The sequence below is a fragment of the Eleutherodactylus coqui genome, chromosome 8, assembly GCF_035609145.1.
Source record: "Eleutherodactylus coqui strain aEleCoq1 chromosome 8, aEleCoq1.hap1, whole genome shotgun sequence".
NCBI lineage: Eukaryota > Metazoa > Chordata > Amphibia > Anura > Eleutherodactylidae > Eleutherodactylus > Eleutherodactylus coqui.
This window is the reverse complement of record NC_089844.1, coordinates 85593208-85613716: the sequence shown is the minus strand read 5'-3', so window position 1 is coordinate 85613716 and position 20509 is coordinate 85593208. Positions and strand designations below refer to the sequence as shown.

Here is a 20509-nt window from a genome sequence, read left to right as displayed (position 1 = left end):
CACAGCCAAAATATGCACATAAAAAAAATGTGAATGACCCCATTAAAATCAATAGGTTATATTCTATATGTATTGTGCACTTGAATACGCTTTTGCGAAGCCAGTCTTAAACAGTCATAGTAAATGTGTCCAACTACGTATGAAATCACCCTACAGTCTGCGCTTTACTTTTTAGAATTCTGGGGTACACTTAACAGCCAGAATTGTGGCATAAAAAGTTGCAATTTTTTTTGCTTTTTTTGCCGGTCTTGCCAATTTTCAGAAAAGTAGCCAGGGCTTTTGTGAGGGGCATGGCAACAGATACATGTATAAGTTACACCAGAAAGTGGCGTAACTTATACCAGAAATGTACGTTTCTTTGTAGGCGTGTGTCCGGATGCAGCTAATACACGAAGAGGGATGCGCCTCTATTAGTTGTATCATGCGCCAGGGGAAATTATATTAAGAATAGCGTAGCAAACACTGGTCTTAGTAAATTTCCCCCTCTATTCACAAACCAATGACCTGTATTTATGTGGCACTGACGTATTCTGTCACATATTAAGTGACAAATAATAAATATAAATGGAAAAAAACAACAAACAAGAGGAGGGGGCCTTCCGTTAGTTGTCTATTTCGAGTGCACGCACTACATATGGGACTGATGGAGCTGCACATACAGTCGTTTTACGATGGTAAATGTTGCACAAGTCATTTCTCAGATCACTATGTTCAAATGTGCCTGAAAGCGTGTGCAAAGGAGGTGTTCCTGCTGACGTCAGAGGGAGCGTGGCTTCGCTTTCACTGAGTTTCCTCTTCCCATTGAAACCTACAAGTTGTATTACTTAATCTCATCTGCATAGAGGCAGGTCCGGTCAGCTTGCAAAGCAACTCATATGTGTCTATTCTTCCTACTGTGTCCCAGGCAGAAGGCTGCTTCCGTATTATTGCCAAGTGTGCTTTGGTGAGTAGTTGGGGGATCTTAAAAGTGACACTTGGGGTTAATTGGGGGAACATGGGTTCATTCCTTCACTGTATAACTATCGGACTCTGTAGGGAAGCACTTTTACAGCTCTGCTACATTGTTTCTGTAGTCCATAGTTTAGCTTGACTAGTGCTGTCTTGTGAGAAATCTTTTCCTGACATTTAAAGGTGAACTCAGGAGACAAAACTGATGTTGACTTGCGGATGAGATGCCGCACATATACACACACACAAGCTCCACACTTCTGCCTTCTGTTCTAGTGGTTTGCATTCTTGGACAGAACTCTGATACAAGTGGCAACACTTAGACTTGACACATCAAGGCACTTGCAACAATGTATCATTCGAGGGCAAACTGCTCAGATGCATAAAAGCCCTGAAAGCAAAAGTGTTGCAATGTGGTACTTGTCACTAGGCTGCGTTTTGGCAAGTATGAACACATTCTAGTTACCTACAGAGAGGAGAATCAATGTGGACTAAACACTCTCACTGCATTCCCTCCTTATTATAAGTTTATATTGTATGAATACTCATTTGTATTACTAGGGTTGGACTGGCCTATGAGAATACGAGATGGTCCTCCTGTAGGCCCAAACTCTTGATACGATAATGGACTTCAAAGGTCCAGCAGGAGATAACTCCATTTGAACCTGACTTTAAAGACAATCACTTGTCACCAGTGTCTGTTTTTTATGGTTCTTATGATTCACAAATAACCTTAGATCATACTGATGATACGGTTTCAAGAAAAAGTTTGTGAACTCTTTGGAATTACCTGGATTTCTGCATTGATTACTAATAAAATGTGATCTGATTGTTATCTATGTCGTAATTGCAGAAAAGCACAATCACTTGTACCGTTCGTGTATTTTACTCAGCACATTGAGCAATCATCCACAGAGCAGGGAGAAAAAGTAAGTGAATCCTTTAATTTAATATTCTGTAGATCCCCCTTTAGGCCTCCTGCAGACGGCCGGGTCGGATCCCGCTGCGAGAATTCTCACAGCGGGATGCAAGCCGTGCCCCTGCAGTGACCACTGCAGCTCACCTACTCCGCCGTCTCCTCTGCTCTGCTATGTGCCAGCTGCCGCCCAGCCAGCACATGCACAGTGTAGAGCCGACGCGTCAGCCGTGACGTTTTTGTGCGGGCCTCTGCGAGGCTCGCACAGAAATAGGACATGCTGCGATTTGTTTACCGCTCTAGTTTTCACACAGTCAAACCGCGGCTGTCTGCATAGGATTGCATTATCTAATGCAATCCTATGGCAGTGGGCACAGGTGAAAATTCTGTTGGAAATCCGGCCGCAGAATTTCCGCCCGTGTGTAGGAGGCCTTAGAAGCCACTTCTACCAAACATTTCCGGTAGCTGCAAATAAACTGTGCACAATGTTCAGGAGTAATTTTGGATTCTTTCTCCCTTCAAATGTTTCAGTTCATCAATATTTGTGGGATGCCTTGCAAGCATAGCCCTCTTCTTCTCATGCCTTGCATGCACAGCCCTCTTCATCTCATGCCTTGCAAGCATAGCCCTCTTCATCTCATGCCTTGCATGCTCGGCCCTCTTCATCTCATGCCTTGCATGCTCGGCCCTCTTCATGTCATGCCTTGCATGCTCGGCCCTCTTCATGTCATGCCTTGCATGCTCGGCCCTCTTCATGTCATGCCTTGCATGCTCGGCCCTCTTCATGTCATGCCTTGCATGCTCGGCCCTCTTCATGTCATGCCTTGCATGCACAGCCCTCTTCATCTCACGCCATAGCATCTTGATAGGGTTATGCTAGAATTATGATTTATTATAATTATTATTAAGACTGGGGATAACTTGCTGATCACTGGGGTTTCATAGCTGAGACCACCACCAATCCTGGGAAGGGGGTTATTTTTTCCTTGTCCTCACTGTGGGCTTGCTACACACACACACCCACAGCGAGAAGGAGAATTAATGGAGCAACGGTCATGCAAGTGTGCTGCCACTCCATTCATTTTCAATAGGACTGCAGAGATATCTAAGCAGCAAACAAACCATGGGGTATTTCTGTCAATCCTAGTGAAATGAATAGAGTGCTGATGTTGAATCTTGGCCAACACTCCATTCACTGTGACGTCATTGTGGGTGGGAGAAGCATCCCCACAGTAACGAGAAGAAGGGTACACGAGACCCCTGTTCTCAGAATTAGTGGGGGAGATATCACCAATCAGGAAGTTATGCCTTATTCTGTGCATGAGGGAATAAGTTATAATTTTGGTACAAGCCCGTTAAGGTCAAGTCTCTGACTTGGCCATTTCAAAACACAAATCTGCATTTTCAAGTATTCATTAATACATTTAACCCTTTAACACCACGGAACGTAGTTATGTCATGCGTGTGTGGTGTTTATATGGAGTGGGATCACAAGGCAATTCCACCCTATACAAGCTGCCAGCTGTCTGTGATAGCACACACCCTCCTGCAACAGCCATGATCAGCAGTGACAAGATTATGAGATCATGGGGTACCGTTAAATTGCCATGGCAGCCGGGGGCCTTCTGGAGTCCCCAAGGGCTGCCATGCCTGTGCTGTGGCTTGATAGACTGTATGTAAAAACACAGTGTAATGCAATAGTATGGTATTGCATTATACTCTATGAGCAATCAAACAATTACAAGTTCTAGTCCCCTATGAGAAATAAAAAGAAAAGTATAAATAAGTTAAAAAAAAAGATACGCTGTCATGCCCGGGCATACATGATCATAATCGTAGTGATCGCAGTCCCACAAGCCATTTTACCATACACTCGTGTGAGCCTGCTCTACTGTGCATTTGTCCCAATATAATCAATCTTCTGCTGTTTGTGAACAGCATAAAGGAGCGCTGAATAATATACTTTGTCGATCTTATTGTCCGCTCATATGTAACAGAAAGCTCCTGATAATGCAGAAGTATATTACCTACCTGGCTAGGTCCTCAAAGAGGTTCTCCTACTTCTAGGTATTGATGACCTATCCTCAGGAATATCTGCAGCACTTACATTACATGTGGATCACTCTGAGAGCTACAGGGTATGTAGAGAGCCCCCCAGCACAATAAAAGCCCACACAGAGCATTAAAAGGCGCCATTTAGCCTTAGGGCATATTCAAATGGGCAGCTGCGATACTGGTCTGGGAAAATTGGACTGATATAGCCTCTTTAACCTGTTATTTCTGCTGTGAGAGTTGTGTGTTTCGTAAGAAAAATATATCACATCGCCTCTCTGTAGTATGCATTTTTCACACATAGGAAAAAAATAGCATCTACATGCCAGCGCAGAGCAATTTTTAAAAGAACATTTTTGTCTGCCATAGGACAAAAAAAATTGTCACAAGTGAATGCACCCTTAGTGGCTCCATTTGGAGATTCTGTTACTAATTTCTGTTTCAATCCAGGGCAAAATTGCGCAACATGCAATGCTATGTCATCCAGGGAAATGCTGGATAGCCAGAAAGAAACTGAATGGACCCCATTATAGTAACATAGTATGTTAGGCTGAAAAAAGACATAAGTCCAGCCAGTTCAGCCTATTACTCTCCAATGTTGATCCAGAGGAAGGCAAGAAACCCCCAATAAGGTAGAAGCCATTTTACACATTTAAGGGGAAAAAATACTTTCCAGTCTGGTAATCAGAGTAATCCTGAATCAACAACCCTTCTGAAGTTACTAATGATTATGATATTGTATTGCTCAAGAAAGGCATCCAGGCCCCTCCTGAACTCCTTTATCGAATTTGCAATCACCACGTCCTCAGGCAGAGACTTCCATAGTCTTACTGCTCTTACAGTAAAGAATTCCCTTCTATGTCAGTGTAGACACCTTCTTTCCGCTAGATGCGGGGAGCACCCCCTTGTTACAGACACAGTCCTGGGTATAAATAGATGATGACAGAGATCTCTGTATTGTCCCCTGATATATTTATACATTGTTATTAGGTCGTCTCTCAGCCATCTTTTTTCTAAACTAACTAACCCCAGTTTTGATAACCTCTCTAGGTATTCTAGTTCACCCATTCCATTTATTATTTTAGTTGCCCGTCTTTGTACCCGCTCAAGCTCTAATATGTCCTTCCTGAGTACCGGTGCCCAAAACTGTCCACAATATTCCATGTGGGGTCTGACCAGTCACTTGTAAAGAGCAAGAACGATGTTCTCGTCATGTGTACCTAGAACTGACTTCATAGAAGCTGATCAGTTTGGATTGACAGGAGCGACCCCCTCATACTGATATGGAGTTATATAGCTATTTTCCTTGAGGTACTCCAGGATAGCATTTCTAAGAAACCCTTAAAGGGGTTGTCCCGCGGCAGCAAGTGGGTCTATACACTTCTGCATGGCCATAATAATGCACTTTGTAATGTACATTGTGCATTAATTATGAGCCATACAGAAGTTATAAAAAGTTTTATACTTACCTGCTCCGTTGCTAGCGTCCTCGTCTCCATGGTGCCGACTAATTTTCGCCCTCCGATGGCCAAATTAGCCGCGCTTGCGCAGTCCAGGTCTTCTCCTGTTCTCTATGGGGCTCCGTGTAGCTCCGTGTAGCTCCGCCCCGTCACGTGCCGATTCCAGCCAATCAGGAGGCTGGAATCGGCAGTGGACCGCACAGAAGAGCTGCGGTCCACGGAGGCAGAGGATCCCGGCGGCCATCTTCACAGGTAAGTATAGAAGTCACCGGAGCGCGGGGATTAAGGTAAGCGCTCCGGTGAGCTTTCTGTACGTCCCTGCATCGGGGTTGTCTCGCGCCGAACGGGGGGGAGGTTGAAAAAAAAAAAAACCCGTTTCGGCGCGGGACAACCCCTTTAAAACATTTAACCCACAATAGAAGTAAGAGTTATCAGCCTATAGTTTCCAGGTTCACTTTTTGACCCCTTTTGAATATTGGCTTCACATTTGCAATGCAACAATCCAGTTAAACAAATCCCATCACTATAGTCTTTAAATAAAGAAACAATGGTCTATCATCAGAACCACATGATTTGTTTATTTTAATCTTTTTAAGGCGGCTCTGTACTTCTTCCTCAGTTAAACTGGTGACATTTAGTGGAGAGTTTACTTTATCACTCTGCATCTCATCTGACATTTTATTTTGCTCTGTGAATACACTGGAGAAAATTAATGGAGTCTGCTAGGCACCATTCAGTTCTGTCATAAGATGGATCTGTTTGGCCACTGAATTCCATTCTCCTCCTGCTATAACGGAACAAAAAAACAGAACCCACAAATCTAGTTTGAAAGAAACAATTTTACACATAAATATACATACATACGTGGCTGGTGATACACCAGCATATTTTGCCCGAGTTTTTGCATATGTAATAATGATGTGTGTCCCAGCCTGACCACGGCTCTCCTGACCTAAACTCTGAGCATCATAAATTCCTATGATGTTCAGAGTTAGTTGGGAGAGGCTGGGATGCAAATTCTTAACTTGGATACAAAAGCATGGTCAAAATACGCTAGTGTTTAACCAGCCATAGGCAGGCTTATTATACATATATTTCGCATACAAGCACACACACAGGCAAACTTTAACATATAAATACACAGACAGACACACACACAAGGCCAGGCAGCACCATTGAAGACAAGCAGAGGCATTCAATAGAAGATCTGTCTCTCCAACCACACCTCCCATGGCGCTATCGCACGTCCGTACACCAAAACTCAGTGTCGCCTTTTCACTAAGTCTACGTGCATCTGTGTGTCTGTCCAGCCATGTGACTTCCCACTCAGCATAGCCTGGCTCCTACCCAGTACACGCTGCTTCAAACCGCAGAGTGGGGAAAGAAAGTAGTTGGGCTACCATGAGCAGAAGTCACATGACCAATGGACACACAGCTGTTGGTAGACTTGAAGTGATGTAGTGACACTGAGTTCTACTGGACAGAGGTGCAGGAGCATCAGGAAAGGGGAGGTTGGGGCGCTGCGCTCCAGCTTCAGTTAATATAGTGAGGGGGACCTGGGGCCCCCCTGACTTAGGGTCAGGTTTGCAATTGCAATACCTATAGCTATGCCACTGGTCATGACTTTCTTTTGTCTATTTTGTATGTGTTGTAAGAGAATTCTCTGTTTACGCTGTGCATGTGTCTCCAGTTGGAATTGAGTTATAATAGTTCGGACTTGGGTAGCAGTGGTGCAGACATTTTTAGACCTTTTTTTAGGTCAACGATTGACTGATGGCTTACATCAGTTGTCACTTCCTTTTTGCTAGTTAACTTGCAGGCCATAGTAAGTTTATTGCTCATAATGTTTAAACAATGAGCGTAACCTGACTAACCATTGTTTTCTCATTTATACAGTCTGGGAAAAAATTGTATAATCCAGATTTAAGCAATCTTGGGGTTTTTTTTGTTTTTTATTAACAAGAGCCAATAGGTAGACAAACTTGTTAAACAGCAGTTTGCACTCCCTAATCTTTTTTCCTGAGGAGGAGGAGGGGAATGGAAATACAAACTATGTGATTCATAAAGGGAAATCATCTGTGCACAAATGTCCTAGATGTTCTATAAATTTCACAACCGTCAGGTTCACATTAATAGAACATCTGACGTTCAGTCTGCAGGTTTTTACCTAATTTGACAAATTTCTTCTCTGGATATTATGGTTGCCAAGATCCAAAAATTCTTGTAAAGTCTATAAATGTTTTTTCTCCACTGTCCGTGATAAGTATTGGCTGCATCCATGAATTTTTTGAGGTTGGTGGTACACGAGCAGACTATTATGACTGTCAGGGACCTTTCACACAGGACAGAATATTCCGCAACAGCGTTATATACCCTCCTGTGGAATATTCAGCTCCAAAACCCCCACTGCTGATGTACAGATTGTGCTGCGGAATTGAAAATAGCAGAATCCTGTCGGCAATTTTGCATCAAAATTTGCAGTTAGCAGTGCAGATTCTGGCATGGAATGCCGGGACTGCATATTCCACAACACCGTTGTGGAATACTCTGTCCCGTATGGAAGATCCTTAATAATCATCATTTTACGGGTCCCAGTAAATGCTGGCAATCAGTTCATGTCCTTATCTGACCTACAGACATATTTGACTTATAAGATTTATCATTCAGTATGGTTTTCCCATGTAAAATGTTGGTTCTCCATGATCTTTGGATATGTCATCCAGGAAAATGAAAAATTCAGGTTGGAACGCCTACTGGATGTACTGTGATTCTTTACCAGTGACATTCCTCCAGCTTCAGGCAGATGTGATGCAGAGTGATAAAGTATACTCTCCACTAAATGTCACCAGTTTAAACTAGGAAGAAGTGTAAAGCCACCTTCATAGAGTCATAGAATGGTGGAGTTGGAAGGGATCTCCACAGTCATTGGGTCCAACCCCCTGCTCAGTGCAGGTGTTGCAGCAGTGCTGGGATCGCTGCTGGGTTGACTGAGTTTGGTGCAGGTTTTAGACATGGTTCTGCAGCTTCTAGCTTAGTAGGTGTGACACAATGTGCTCACATCTGTGGATTATTAGCTGGATATTTAGCTGGGATGGATAGGAAGCTAAGGTGCTATAAATTTTCAGTTGCTCACTGTCTGAGCTGGCAGTTAGTGGCTCCCGTGGACAGTGTGGTGACCACTGTTCCTTACCCTGGATGGCTCACTGTGCTACGGCTTATTCTACCAAGCTAAGTGCTGTGTTTTACTTTGTTTTGTCCTTTATTTTGTTGGCCACGTAGGGTTACTTAGGTCCCAGGAACAAGTGCAGGCCTGCATATATCAAAGCGATCAGTCTGCCATGCTAGGCAGGGCCCTCTCCCTCGTTCGTTACATATTTAGGGAAAGACTTCCCATTTATTATTTGTTGGTTTGTTTTGGCTGCCGCACTGTGAGCAGTTATTGTGCATGTTTGCAGGTGCTGGTCCAGCACATTCTTTGCAGACATAACAGCAGGATTCACTAAATCATCCCAGACAGATATTTGTCCAGCCTTTATTTGAATACTTCTATTGAAGGAGAACTCGCCTCCTCCCATGGTAACCTGTTCCAAAATCTTGCAGTGGAATCAGAACCTGCGCCCCCAGAGACCCCATACTCACCTTTCCAGATCCGTGATGAGAGTCTCTGCCGGTGAGCCGGCGTGCATGTGCATTGCAGCGCATGACGCACCGGCACTGGGCAGTGATGCGATTTCCTGCAATATTTCTGCTGTGCTCACAGCACAGAGTATCGCGGGACGGATGGCTTCCATTACCTGCAATGGAAGCCATCTGCATGATTTTCTATGATAAATATAGGCGTGCAGCGATACTGCCCCATAATCGGAAAATCGCAGTTGATTTCCGCTCGTGGGCAGGGGAGAATCTGTTAAGATAGCATGTCTATGTATGGCTATTGCTGCGGGATTTGCGGGGGGTGTCTGACTCCGAATCCCGCAGTGATTATCCGTCAATGGGCATTCGGCCTAAGGAAGACTATAGAGGGTTAATTACCTCACGTGATTTAGACTCTATGCTTCTCTTAATACATCCCACAATTGTGTTTGCATTTTTGGCTGCTGCATCACCTTGTTGACTCATGTTCAGTCTATGATCTATTAGTATACCCAAGACTTTTTCACATGTGCTGCTGCTTAGCTCAATTACTCTGATTGTGTGTGTGCTTTTTTTCATTTTTCATTTTCATTTTTCTTGCCCAAATGTAGGACTTTGCATTTATCCTTGTTAAATACCATTCTGTCACCACTCACTGTGCAAGCTTTTCTAGATCTTTTTGAATACTCTCTCCTCTTCCCTAGTCTTAGCTATCCCTCCTAGCTTTGTGTCGCCGGCAGATTTGATCAGTTTCCCATCAATTCCCTCCTCCAGATCATTTATAAAAATGTTGAACAACACTGGCCTAGGACAGAGCCTTGTGGTACCCCACTTGGATGTGCAGTCATTTATGACAACTCTTTGAGTATGACCACTCAGAGAGCAAAACATCCACCTAACAGTTGCCTTGTCAATTCTATATTTGGTCATTTTTTCAATACATATGGTATAAGATACTTTGTCAAATGCTTTACCAAAGTCAAGATATACTTTATCCACTGCATTTCCCTGATCAACCCAGTTGGTGATTCCGTCATAAAAGGAAATTAGATTTGTCTGGCATGACTTGTTTGTTACAAACTCATGTTGGCTCTGGTTAATTACTGCATTTTTATCCAAGTATTTGCATACATGCTGTTTAATAATTTGTTCAAAGATCTTTCCCAGTATAGAAGTCAGGCTCACAGGCCTGTAGTTTCCTGGATCCCCCTTCTTCCCTTTTTTGAAGATAGGGACAACATTTGCCATTTTCCAATCTTCTTGGACTTTTCCTGTTCTCCAGAAATTTTCAAAGATTATGGCAAGTGGTTCAGCAATTACCTCCGCTGCTTCCTTTATTATCCTAGGATGTAATTCATCTGGACCTTCAGACTTGAATTCGTTTAAGTTAGCTATGTGTTCCCTCATCATCTCTCTGCTTATAGATGGCCTGCATTCTTTTATTCTCCTAAAAGTACGGGAAAGATCAGTTGATGTTCCATCTATTTTCTAAGAGAAAACAGATGCAAAAGAGGAATTTAAAAGTAAGGCCTTCTCAACATTATTTGTAATCAATTCACCATTTTCATCTTGTAAGCATCCAGTAGCATCTTTACTTTTGCTTTTGACATACCCCCCAAATCCTTTTTTATTGCTTTTGGCCTCCGTTGCAAGCCTCAAGTCATTATTAGCTTTAGCCTTTCTGACACTTGCCCTACAGTTTTTGCAGACCGCCTTATATTCTTCTTTAGATATTCCCCCTTCTTTCCATTTGATAAACATATTTTAATTCATTTTTAGTTTCAAAATACTTTATTCAGGAGTCAAACATATAAAGTACAACTTTTTTTAAAATATTCAAGAGTGAATTTCCCCTCGCAGGGGGTGTAACATAACAAACAGCATTAATCCTATTCCTAAATTGAGTGTACTATTCTCTTATCCAATTTAATTCTAACAATATTATTCCTTAGACTCTCTATCTCCGGTTTATTTTAATTCATTTTTAACGTGTGCAAGTTCAGTGTTCATCTATCCTGGTCTTTTTAAATGCTTCCCATTCTTCTTTCTTTTAGGGGTTGTTAACGATTGTGCTTTCAGAATCTCATTTCACAATATTTCCCAACCTTCTTGGACAGCTCTGTCCTTAGGAACATCCAGCCATTGGATTCTTCCTATTCTCTTTCTGAGTTCATTAAAATCTGCCTTTCTGAAATCCATCCTTGAGGTCTGAGTCTTCTCAGGTCTTCCTCTTCTTTTTATCCAAAATTCAAGGATAGCATGATCACTGCCTCCTAAGGTCCCAGCCACTTGTACTTCCTCAACCATTTCCTCTCTGTTGGTAAGAATTAGGTCCAGGATAGCAGATCCCGTTGTTTTCTCTTCTACCTTTTGGAAGTTAAAGTTGTCTGCAAGAGCAGATAAGAATTTGTTGGATCCATTACGTTTACCTGAGAGAGATTCCAAACAAATGTCTGGATAGTTAAAATCTCCCATAATCACTATGTCATGCTTTTTTGAGAGCTTGGCCATCTGATGTAGAAAGAGTTCATCAATATCTTCTACTTGTCTAGGTGGCCTATAGTAAATGCCTACAATGGTGCCCTTTCTGTTGTTCTCTCCTTGTATTCTTACCCAAACAGTTTCTACAGAACTCCCATGCTCTGAAGCTTGAATCTCGGTGGAGATGAATGTTTTTCTAACATACAACACAATACCTCCTCCCCTTTTACTAGGTCTGTTTCTTATAAATAAGTTGTATCCTTCAAGCCTTGTATTCCAATTATGTGTATCATCCCACCAAATTTCCGTGATGCCTATGACATCATATTTCTCTTCCTGTGTTAGGAGCTCCAATTCTCCTTGTTTGTTTCCCGTGCTCTGGATATTTGTGTTGAAACATTTTAGTTGAAGAAAAGATTAAAATAGACAAATCACGAGGTTCTGATGGCATACACCCAGGGTTCTTAGGGAATTAAGTGATGTGATAGACCATTGTTTGTTATATTTAAAGACTCTCTGTGAGCCCGGTCTTATAAAAACTGTGTTAAACGTCTTTTTACTTTTTTTAGTTTCCATAGGAGACATGAACATGCAATCTTCTAATAACTTGTACAATATACTGCAATACATCTGAACCGCAGTATATTGTATCTTTACCAGCAGCCTATTGGGCAGGAATACATGGCAATCCTGAGAGCCTTCAAAAGTCCACAGACTGCCAATACAACCCACATGCTGCTCTTTGTGCTCTATAGATGCAGTTCATCCTGGTTGGTTGCTTACAAAAATTTCATACTAACATGGCATCTGCTTTTTGTAAGGTCTGTCTGCATGGCAAATCCTACTTCGAGCAAGGTGGTGCTGCCTTAGGTGAATAGACCAACTTGCCTTTTTGCAGATGCGCCCCTGAATGGAGGGGGGAGGCACCTTGCTATAATTCGCCTCAGGCAGTAAAGAGACTAGCTGACATCTAGCGGTGAAATGCGTTGAAGAAAGTAAAAAAACACACAGCGAGCTTACCATTGTTTAATAATAGCTGGAAAGTAAAAAATATAACGCTGATAAATCAATATGTTCTATAAACATCTGAGCCTTACCTCATCAAAAGTTCTCCCACTAATTTAGAGAAAATACAAATTATACAGTATTTATCACTGCTGAAAAGTTTAAAATCTAGATTCAGCCGTGATATTTGACCAACCCCCTATATAGTAACAATTGTCTACATTTCTGTATCAAAATCTATATATGTGCCTGGTTTGTAAACAATTTGGGCCGTAAATAACCAAGCCTATAGATATAGGAATTACTTTCAATATATAGACATATATCCTTTGATGCAAACTATTGGATGGGGAATTCTATGTTCTAGATTTGTGTTTGTTTGTCGTTTTATGTCCAGGACTCGTTATCCGTTTTGTTTCCTGGATTACTTCATGGTGTGTCCTGTATGTTGATCTTTTAAGGAATTATTTAATACAAATTAAAAATTGTAAGGGCAGTAAAGAGACTAGGTTCACTCCTGTTTTTTACACATTGACATCCATTATGGCCAGACTATAAGCTGCTTTATAAATTGAAACATGTTGCTTTCGAAGTAGTTAAGAATTCATGGGAAAATTCCCGGCAAATTCTCTTAAAGGGGTTGTCCCGCGAAAGCAAGTGGGGTTCAGCACTTCTGTATGGCCATATTAATGCACTTTGTAATGTACGTCGTGCATTAATTATGAGCCATACAGAAGTTATTCACTTACCTGTTCCGTTGCTAGCGTCCCCGTCTCCATGGTGCCGTCTAATTTCAGCGTCTAATCGCCCGATTAGACACGCTTGCGCAGTCCGGTCTTCTCCCTGGTGAATGGGGCCGCTCGTGCCGGAGAGCTGGTCCTTGTAGCTCCGCCCCGTCACGTGTGCCGATTCCAGCCAATCAGGTGGCTGGAATCGGCAATGGACCGCACAGAGCCCACGGTGCACCATGGGAGAAGACCCGCGGTGCATCGTGGGTGAAGGTCCCGGCGGCTATCTTAGTAAGGTAAGGAAGAAGTCGCCGCAGCGCGGGGATTCGGGTAAGTACTAAACGTTTTTTTTTTTTAACACATGCATTGAGTTTGTCTCGCGCCGAACGGGGGGCCTATTGAAAAAAAAAAAACCCGTTTCGGCGCGGGACAACCCCTTTAACACCAGGCAACCGGAGACCAACGTTTCAAGTCTCCATGGGGGCATACAGCAAAAGTAAAAAAAAATAATTAGGAGTAAAAAAATGTCCTGGTGAAAAAAACAAAACTACTTATTCAGTAATACCAATATTGCCCCTATATATAGTGACCATATAGAATTTGTTACGGCACTCTGACCCCCGAGCGCCAGGTGGGGTGCCCTGAACTTCCCGCACCCCACTGTCCCTGCCTACTTGCCTCGGCCCTGGCTAATCCCAGTCGGACAACTGTCACCGAAGGGACAAAAGGTTTCGATAAAGACTTATGGAACCCCCTGCAAACCCTCCTTTTGGGATTTCCAGAGGACCAGCACATCTTCTGTCCCACCCTGCACGGCTCAGATACAGACAGACTCTTCCCACTACGCAACTGCATACGAGACACCACCACTTCTAGATTCTTTTGCACTTCCTTCCGTTCCCCCCTGCAGCACATCGGTGGCGACATCAGCAGCAGGACAGGCAGACGGGGTGGGAAGGGAAGTCAGACCACGGGGACTGAGCGCGGTATCAACTGAGCAGAGAGGAAGGGGAGCAAGATGGCTATGGCAGGATGGTCCCCACTGGGTCAGCTCCCCAGTGGCCCAATCGAATTAGGGGTTGTGCAACGCCAGCCACGGTATCCCTAGTACCATGTCTACTGACATTTTCTCCATCACCAGGAATGATAGATCTTCCGAGTGGCGACCCCCCCACCGTGAACTGTACCACTGGGGTCCTCCATCGTACCAAGCCCGAAGCAAGAGGGGTAGCATCAATGCTAGCAAAACGAATTGGCGTCTTCAGCGCCACAAATTCAGCCATCAGGGGCCCAACGAAACGCATGCTTATCAGGTTAGCGGCTGCTCCGGAATCAATAAATGCCTGCCCTGGGCGGGAGAGGTTCCAGAATCTAACCTGGCAGGGTACCAGAAGTCTAGGATGTACCTGTAGTCCTAGGCGATCCTCCCTGCAATCGCCTAGGACTTGGAGTCTTTCTGCCAATTCAGACTGTGGGCGCTGAGGCCTCAGGGGGCAGGTTATCACCCGATGTCCAGCTTTCCCGCAGTAGAGGCAGAGATGATGCAATAAACGAATCCGGCGTCGCTCCTTGGGGTCCAGTGGGTCCATTTCCATAGGCTCAGGAACAGAGACTGGTACGGAAGAGGAGGGAACAGGACAAATGACCTCGCTGACTCTACGGACCTGTCTATCTTGCTTCCCAGCCCTGAGCCTCCTATCTGCCTTCACCGCTAGCTCCATAGCCTCCTTTAAGGACCCGGGAACGGGATGGGAAATCAATAGTTCTTTAACTGCGTCCGAGAGGCCTTGCAGAAAAACGTCTTTCAGAGCGCTATCGTTCCATGCAGTATCACCCACATAGCGTCTGAAATTGGAGCAATAATCCTCCACACAAAGCGACCCCTAATGCAACGCCAACAGCTGAGAAACCGCCAACCCCACTCGGTCTGGTTCATCGAAGATACCCCCGAGTTCCTGGAAAAAGGAGTCCACCGACTGCAGGCCAGGGGAAGCCTCGGGAATGGAAAAAACCCAGGTCTGGGCAGAGCCCCGCAGCAGGGACATTATAAGCCCGACCCTCTGAGCCTCCGACCCGGAAGAACGGGGATGCATCCGAAAAAACAGGCGACACGCCTGTTGAAAAACAAAAAACTTGTTCCTCTCCCCAGAGAAACCCTCGGGAAGAGGGCACCTGGGTTCAGGACTGGTTGAGGCGTCCCGCCCCTGCGACAATGCCCACTGCTTCTGGGCCACCATGCGAGCTGACAAATCCTGGATCACCGGCACCAGGGCTTGCAGCTGGTTTGTGAGGGAGCTGTTCGCCTCCATGGAAAAAAAAACAGTTTAAAGGGCCAGTTATTATGTTATGGCACTCTGACCCCCGAGCGCCAGGTGGGGTGCCCTGAACTTCCCGCACCCCACTGTCCCTGCCTACTTGCCTAAGCCCTGGCTAATCCCAGGCGGACAACTGGACGGCGGTCCTTGCACTGGCTAGGGACCTGGCGACTGACAAGAGAAACTAACTGATGGGGGGACAGAGTGCCGACAGAGAGGCAGAAGGAAAAGACCAACAGAACAAACAAAGCTACAGGCAGGCTGAAGGAAACTGACTGGCAAACTCGGGCTAGCTGAGGGTAGCTGCAGACAGACTAGCTAATAGCAGACAGAACCAGAACAGACTGAGTAAAAGGAACACTAGAAAGAGACTGTCTTGCAACTAGTACTGACTGACTGACTGACACAGGCAGAACTGACTAGTGCTAACAGAACCAATAACTGGCCGTGAGCTCAGGTCACTGCCAGCTTTATAAACGAAAGACTCCGCCCCGGGGCGGAGAGTGGGAGGAGCCAGCTCCCCCACTACTGCACAAGAGAGATGGAGTGCGGGCGGCGCCCTACGGGCGGTCACGCCCACGCCGCCGCACACCAGCCGTTCCACGTCACCGGTAGAGTCCCGACGTCAGGGCTCCAGGACGCCGGAGCTGACGCCGGGGTGACGCGCGCTGACCGCGGGACCCTGCGCTGCCCTGCATGGTAACAGAATTAGATACCAGCCCTACTAGAAACTTAGAAAACTGTATAAGTGATCACAATACCATTACAACCAGAAATCACAGATGGCGTTCCCTCTCACTGCAAAAGTTCACATTCTTTTTCTCTTATAGTCAGTCCAGGCTGCCATGACAACTTCTCCTGGCTATAACTTTTGTCTGCAGAAATTGACATAGATGTTTTTGGCTCCTTGCTTTTCTAGCATCTATTATACCTCAGATAGTAATTTCACAGCTAGTCACTTTTAGTTCCCTGCATACAGTAATATTGCCCTGTTTTATGTCCCCATACAGTAATAATGCTCCCCCTGATGCCCCTATCTGTAATGATGTGCCCCTTATTTGCCATCTGTAATAATGATCCCCTTATGCTTCGTCTGTAATAATGCGCCCCCCCCTATGCCTCCTTCTATAATTATGCGCCCCTTATGCCCCCATTATGCGCCCTTTATTCCCACATTTGTTATAATGCCTCTTTCTGCTGTAAAATTTTAGATGTTTACTATAATACTCACCGCTCGCTCCCCCCATCAATCTGTTCAGCTTTGGTCTTTGCTTCCAATCCATGTTCTGACGCCGTAGTGGTCGTGTGACTTTTATCACATGAGCACTCAAACCGGAGAGAAGAGGGACAGGACCCAAGCAGATTGCAGGGAAAGCCAGAGAGGTAAGTATATATATTTTTTGTACTCTGTGTTGCAGCATGTATTGGTCCCCTTACAGCTTTGACCGCTCACATCCTCTGCGTGACTGCAGTACCTTGATATCAGAGGCTGTCCATGTTTTTTCCTCCCCGACCCTGTCTCCTCCAATCCAATGCTTCAGAACACCAGAGATCTTCCTCTCTAGTGTTCTAAGGCATCGGATTGGTGGAATCAGGGCAGGGGAGGAAACTGCATTGACAGCCTCTGACTGAGGTGCTGCAGTCACACAGAGGATGGGAGCGGTCAGAGGGGTGAAGGACATGTATAGTAATGGAGATGACCACAGGTTTACAGTGTGGCGAGGGGGGCCTCAAGGGCTCCCCCTAGCTAAGGAGCCGGTTCGCGAACCCTGCAGCCTATATAGCTACGCCACTGTCTAGACAGACCTAAAATGTGCCAAAATTATTACAGTGACTCAAGTTGGATGATAAATCTGGCACACCTTTGTCTAACTAAATACCACCTAATTAGTTAGCTTGTAAATCAAAGAACACCTTTTAGCTCACCTTATCACATGGTGGAATCACTGTGGAATTTCCATTACAAAATTGCAGCGGAAATTCCGAAGGATATACAGAACAAGCCACGTGGAAGAGATTTCAGAAATTCTAAAAGTCAATTTGTCTTTGTTGCAATAGCAACCAATCACAGTGCAGCTTTCATTTCTTATACTGCTGAGTTAAAATGAAAGCTATGCTCTGATTGGTTGTATGGGGCAGTAAAAACAGAATCTCTTTTAGACTGCATTCAAGAGATTGTGGTGTCGGGATCAGGGGTGGCCCTACTTTTCCATGGTGCGCCCTCTATTAAAAAGTGGTGTAAGTATTATGTAGCAGTCCTCTCCACATGACCATAAAAAGCGATGCATGTAAGTAGTTTCTCATTAGTGGGAAACTACCCTCGATACTTTCTCTTCCTCATTCATGTTGTGTACAGGATGTAAAAGTGAAAATGCTTTTTTGACTCTTTGATTTAATAATATTTTTGTGGAAGATTTTAATTTCACTTTTGCGCTGACGTGTGGGCTGTACGTGTACTGGGAGATCAGATGTATTTTTCCTTCCATTGTAATTGTGTCTGATTATAAAGACAGCACGTACAGTTATTAGTAGATGTCGGCTCTCAGAAATCAGAAGAAAGATCCATAGTGACTCCCTCTGCGACATTTTCTATACGTGATTTTCATACCTCTAATTCTAATGATTAGTTCCACCCCCGTCCCCTTCGTTTTCCCAGAGGTGTAACTAGAAGTTTATGGGTCACAATTCAAAATCTGTAACAGAATCCTACCTACCATAAGCCATTTATAATACTGGTGTCTACTTAGGCCGATGGCACACGACCGAATTTGAATTGCAAAATCTGCGATCGTCACCGCGCTGATGGATAGTCTTTTCCCCGGAAACCCTCTTTAAGCCATTTTCAATTCCGCAACAAGAACTGCAGGTACCCTGCAAATTATCGAGGGGGTTATCTATTAGCTACTGTATGTATCTGCACATGCAGGCCAGTTCATATGCATACGTGACCCTTCCCCCTGAAAAATCCTGAAACGGCTATTTAGACTAATGAGGTGAGGTCCAAATGTGTTCTTTTGCCTGCGGTTTTGGACTAAACTATGGATGATCTATCCTCAGGTTAGGTCATCAATAGTTAATCCATGGGGGAATGCCATCCAGGATCTCTGCCAATCAGGTGACTAAAAAGACCAAATCACTTAGCCTCTTTTCAGGTATGTGACTTTACATTCATCACGTGGAGATGAATGGCATTGAGCTGCTAAACCAGGCATGATGCTGTGCCTGATATGGACTGAAACAGCCACGAAACTCACGCAAGTGCCGCCCTGACTTCAGACAGCTGGTCAGCGGGGATTTCAAGTGGTGGATCCCCACTGATCAACTTGTGAGGACCTATCGCCAGGTATGGTGTAAAGGAAAACACCTTTAACTCTTCTGCTAGCCTAGACCTCAAGAGAAGCAAATAGCGACCTCTTTACCACACTATATGGAGGGCCTGGCTGCAACCGCATCATCTGCATCCCCTATAGTTATGCCCCTGGTTACATCTGCCCCAGATGTATGGAACTGATCCTTAAGCCTATATTGTTGTAGATGTCCACCATTAATTTCTATTGAAAAAAGATTGCAGTTGTAATAAAAAATGTGGTCTTCTCTGCTGTTCAATACTGTTGAGGCAGTATATATGGATTAAAATAGGAGTGTTGCTGTCTTTCCTCCTCCTTGATCACACACTCTCTGTCTCACTCCCTGTTCCCTCACAGAGACCAGCTTACAGCACTCCCTTGCCCTCTTAAAGTAACAGACATTGACATATCAGTCTATTTGTCAAACGTACCAAAAACAAGAAATAATTGGCAATAGCAGTACAACAGTACTCTTCTTTTACAACTGTGTAATTCTGCTTTAGAGTAGATTCAAACGCGATCATTTTTGAGTCTGTTTTTCAAAAATTTTCATTTTTTTTCTAGCCAACGTTGAAAGTGGCTTTAAATGGAATGAGAACTATAAAGCAAGGACTTGTACTTTTCTGCCAAATCCACTTCTGGTTTGGCTTAAAAAACTGTATTAAGATACGATCATCGAACAACATAACAAGGGTTACTATAGGGAATACTACACAAAATTGGACTCTTCACGGACAATGTTATTCTTAGCTTAGAATTCTTTGCGTCAGGCAGTCTCAAACATTATCACAATTGCAACGGTTTCATGGGTGGGCCGTATTGCCATCAATAAAATGTTATTACTACCAAAGATTTTGTACTACTTTCGTAACCTTCCTATAATTGTCCCCAAATTATTCCTAAAGAAATTACAAAACTTATTAATGCGCTTTATATGGCAAAATCAAAGGTCGAGAGTGTCCTTCATAATTCTATTCCTTCAGCCTTCCCAAGGAGGACTAGGTTACCAATGCATAGAAAACTATTACCATGCAAACCTACTAGACCAGTTGAGTAGCTGGTGGGTGGATGATGCCTCCAAACACTGGGTAAATATTAAAACCAACATTACTAAATAAACAAAGCTTTCACGCTTATTGTGGGTTTCTAGGTTAACAAAACAATTCCCATAAACACCAAGCCCCAATATATCAGCCGCCATGCACATTTGGAAACTGGTATCTATAAAACTGAACATTCTCCCATATAAATTCTTAAATTGCCAGTGGAGGTGATCTTGCTACTGATACTAAACGTAGACATGAGTACATGGTGTGCTAGAGGCATTCACACAGTGGAAGATTTGTTCAAGAAGTCCTCACTTAGGATATTTATTAGAGATGAGCGAGCGTACTCGGAAAAGCACTACTCGCTCGAGTAATTTGCTTTATCCGAGTATCGCTGTGCTCGGGTCTGAAGATTCGGGTGCCGGCACGGAGAGGGGAGCTGCAGGGAGGAACGGAGGGGAGATCTTTCTCTCCCTCTTTCCCGCCCGCTCTCCCCTGCTCCCCGCTGCGACTCACCTGTCAGCCGCAGCGGCACCCGAATCTTCAGGGACGAGCACAGCGATACTCGGATAAAGCAC

The 20509-nt window shown here is 44.2% G+C and overlaps 1 protein-coding gene across 7 annotated transcripts in view; it reads left to right on the top strand.

The window, feature by feature from the left end:
• TANK (TRAF family member associated NFKB activator) overlaps positions 1-20509 on the top strand; it is a 197314-nt gene that overhangs the window by 133578 nt on the left and 43227 nt on the right. For 2 of the 7 annotated variants that reach the window (XM_066575943.1, XM_066575946.1), the window contains exons 1-2: positions 833-943; positions 1802-1877. The exons of 4 other annotated variants lie outside the window; for them this stretch is intronic. The gene's annotated coding sequence lies outside the window, so the exon portion shown is untranslated. Of the gene's footprint in view, positions 1-823; positions 944-1801; positions 1878-20509 lie in introns of those variants that run through there. One more of the 7 variants, XM_066575942.1, reaches the window with a different exon arrangement.